The 3,873-nt window shown below is 45.0% G+C and overlaps 2 non-coding genes across 2 annotated transcripts; both read right to left on the bottom strand.

Annotated features, from left to right (window-relative positions):
* Nucleotides 1–734: 734 nt before the first annotated feature.
* Nucleotides 735–806, bottom strand: TRNAC-GCA (transfer RNA cysteine (anticodon GCA)). Its single transcript has one exon. It is a non-coding gene; the product is annotated as a tRNA-Cys (tRNA).
* A 2,548-nt stretch (nt 807–3,354) lies between these two features.
* Nucleotides 3,355–3,426, bottom strand: TRNAC-GCA (transfer RNA cysteine (anticodon GCA)). Its single transcript has one exon. It is a non-coding gene; the product is annotated as a tRNA-Cys (tRNA).
* Nucleotides 3,427–3,873: the final 447 nt, after the last annotated feature.

Here is a 3,873-nt window from a genome sequence, read left to right as displayed (position 1 = left end):
TATGGGGAGGGGGAAGGGTAAGCTGTGACGAAGTGAGAGAGTGACATGGACATATATACACTACCAAACGTAGGGTGGATAGCTAGTGGGAAGCAGCCGCATGGCACAGGGAGATCAGCTCGGTGCTTTGTGACCACCTAGAGGGGTGGGATAGGGAGGGTGGGAGGGAGGGAGATGCAAGAAGGAAGAGATATGGGAACATATGTATATGTATAACTGATTCACTTTGTTGTAAAGCAGAAACTAACACACCATTGTAAAGAAATTATACTCCCATAAAGATGTTAAAAAAAAAAGAAATCATTTCTGGAGTAATAAATGTTCTGAACAGCTCAAAATAAATAAGTAAATAAATAAATGAAGCTAAAGTGAGCAAAAAATAAAATAAAATAAATAAAGGTACATTTGAGAAAGTGCATGTGTGTGTGTATTTTTGTCTATTGGTGTGTTTGTGACTGTGTGTGGATCTGTATGTGTGTGTGGTTGGGGGACATCTGGTGTGGGGGTGTCTTTGGGTGTCTCTGGGTGTGTGGCTGTGTTTGTGTGTGTCTGGTGCAGGCAGGGTGGGTTTATATGAGCACATAGTTCTATTGTGAGGGAATTAATAAGCCAAGGCACCTCCATGAACCTGAGAGTGAGTGCCTCCTTAAATTTTGAGCCCTCGGCACCTTGCTTACCTCACCCTAGATCCAGTCTTTTAATGAAGCTGCCAGGAAGAACAAAAGAAAAAAAACAGGGGGCACCTGGATTTGAACCAGGGACCTCTTGATCTGCAGTCAAATGCTCTACCACTGAGCTATACCCCCTGATGCTATTATGCCCCCTATAAGAACTTATTCCACTTTTATGAGTTTCATCATACTTCATAAATATCTGTGTGGCTGAGATTCCTGCTAGATTTAATTTCATCCCTGATTCCCTTCTAGCCACATCACCTCCTACTTTTCCCAGAGCATGTATGTTCATTCTCTTCTCAGAACTTAAAGCTCAGTGCTCTATTCTCAGTCTAACTCTCCAGTGTTTAAAATACACCACCAACTGCCCATAAATCTCCAGGCACAGAAGTGAATGTTGTAAACATCATGGGCTGCCATCAAGTATTGGACATGGAGGGGGTCTTAACTGGGAATCCACAACTGGACTACAGAGGTTCATGTTCAACTCTGAATTACAGGCAAATATTGTATGTGTGCATGGATTGTATATTGTACATGATTTCATCAGATTTTCAAGGGGATCTCATCCAGGTGAACTGTCTCATTTTAAAGCTGGAAAAAAAAAAAAACAGTTAAGAAGGCCAAAATTCACCTTTGAGCACCACTGATTCCTAGTTCCTTGAGTTCCAGTCTGAGAACTTTCAATCTTGTGTATCTCCAAGATGGAGAAGAAAGGTCAAGGAAATCTCTGTCACTGCAGTAAGTTCTCCCTGATGAAGCCTGGCAGCTGCTGTGGAGCTAAGGAGCCCACAGCCCCCAGAGCTCCAGCTCACAGCTCTCTGAGGGCTGTAGACAACCCTTCCCAGCCGCTCCACTCTGAGGTTCTACAGAAACTTCAGATTGCAAACCCAGTGTGCCCCAGACTACACTTGCTCTCTTCCTGCTCAAACCTGAATCTCCTCCTATTTTGCTTTGCTGTAATAATAATAGTCCATATTTACTAAACACTTGTTATGTGCCAGGCTCAGTTCTAGCCATAACTTCCGTCTGAATCATCAGAAAAAATCCCACAAAACAGGTATTATTGTTAGCATACTGATTTTGCAAGTAAGGAAACTGAGGCACAGAGTGGCCATGCAGCTGGGAGGTGGTGGGGCCAGGATTTCAGTGTGGGCTCAGAGCTGGGTGCCAGGCCTGCCTATTTAACCATCTGATCAGCTTCCTCCCTGTCTTGGTTGGTGAAACCGCTGTGTACTGTCATTTGGCCAAAGCATGTAACACAACTCTTGGCTTCTTCCAACCTCTCCTCCCCAGTGCCAGTTAATCACTGGGTACTGCTGATTTTCGCTTTGACATCACTTACGCCCACCCCCACCCCTGCACTGCAGTGCCACCACCTCCTAAATGGCCTCCCAGCCTCCACCCCTCACATCCATCCCCTACTGCTCCCACAGCATTCGTTTAAAAAGCAAGTGCATCTAGGCCACTCCTCTTAAAGTTCTTCATGATAAACGGCAAGCCTCTCAGCACAACAAGAGTTCTAACATTTTGATCCCTGTCTGCCTCCTCAGCTTCAGCCTCCGCTGCTGACACTCCCCATAGCACATTTTGTGCTCCAGCTGCCTCCAACTGCATCCATCTGGCTCCAGCCTCTGCCCATGCAGTTCTCTCTGCCTGGGACCCAACCCTCACTCACCACACCCCTGCCTCTCCTCCACCTTCCCTCTGGTGAGATATGGTTCTTCTGTGAGACCCTGACTTGCCATCAGCTCCTCTTGGATGCCTCCTGTAACCTCCCTCCTCTGGACAGAGGTAATAGCTATCTCCTCTGCATTCCTGAAGCTGGCCCAGCTCGGTCCAACTCACAGCTGTCTGACTTCTTATTTTACAGGCCTGATTCCTGGCTGAGAGCACACTGAGTCCAGGGACTGTGTCTTATTCACTTCTGGGTTCACACTGTGCACAATTCTGGCATGTAGTAGGGGCTCAGTGTATGTCATTCAAGCTGATTTAAAAATGCAGCAGTGCCTGAGCTGCAGGCAGGAATTAAGCCTAGACTAAGGTCTGACCTCTGGCCCCAGCCTGGGTCCAGAATGCAGGCACCCAAGGTGGGGTGCTCGCTGCAGGCAATGACCTGGGGTGGAAAGGTAATAGAAAGTCTTCAAGCTTTAGAGCAAGAAAGGAGTGCAGTTCCCTAAATTTTAGGCCAGTTCATGTTTATCCACAGCAGTGTTCTGTGAACAAGGACTCTATTCCCTGACTTCCCCCAGGACACTGTAAAGTGTGGGCACCATCACTAAGTTACTGGCTTTGCCCTGCAGCCAAAAGGTTCTAAAAGGGTATGGACAGTTCTAGCCCTTTGGGAGCATTGCTAAGTGGAAATTTGTGACAAAGCTTTTAACAGAAGGAGAACAGAATGTGTAGTATAGTGAAGTCATTGAGAACGTGTTCTCCTAGTTTAAATCCTGGATCTGTCCTTTGTAGCATCTCCAAGTCTCAGACTCCTTGTGTAAAATGGAGATAACGTATCTTGTAAAATTTTGGTGAGAAATGAAGGAGATAATTAATGTAAAGAACCTAATCTGCTGCCTGGCATATATACAAGGGACATTAGTTATTATTCAACCAGCCATGAGCTACAGAAGATAATAAAGTCAAAATTAATCCATATTCTTCTAAAGCAAAAAGAAAACTGTGGAGGGGGCACCTGGATTTGAACCAGGGACCTCTTGATCTGCAGTCAAATGCTCTACCCCTGAGCTATACCCCCAATGAAATGGCCTTGTTTTTATAATCTCTCTCTCTCTCTCTCAATATTGTAGCTCTAAACACCTGCAGTGACTCAGGGGAGCTATAATTAGAGAGTATGCTGCCTGGAAGGAGTCTGGGCATCATAGAATTTCATTATGAAAAAAGACCTGACTCCTGAGAATTAAGCTCTCTGAGTCTAGAAACTCTCTTAGACTTTCCATATCCAAAGCCTCTTCTGTCTGCCATATCTTATACAAAGTGAACCTTGGTTCCAGGTAAAAATCATCAGATTTTCCACAAATAGCATCATCAGTATAATGTGATTCCTGTCATGCTTCCTTAGCCACGGCTCCCAGAAACTGAGATCCTCATTGCTCTTCTGATTTCACAGAACTGAGCTCTTAACTGGCACTCAATAGACATTTGTTGCATTAAACTGATTCTGGAAAAAATATGTATAAATAAT

The sequence above is a fragment of the Mesoplodon densirostris genome, chromosome 5, assembly GCF_025265405.1.
Source record: "Mesoplodon densirostris isolate mMesDen1 chromosome 5, mMesDen1 primary haplotype, whole genome shotgun sequence".
Classification (NCBI taxonomy): domain Eukaryota; kingdom Metazoa; phylum Chordata; class Mammalia; order Artiodactyla; family Ziphiidae; genus Mesoplodon; species Mesoplodon densirostris.
This window is presented reverse-complemented; position numbering and strand designations above follow the sequence as displayed.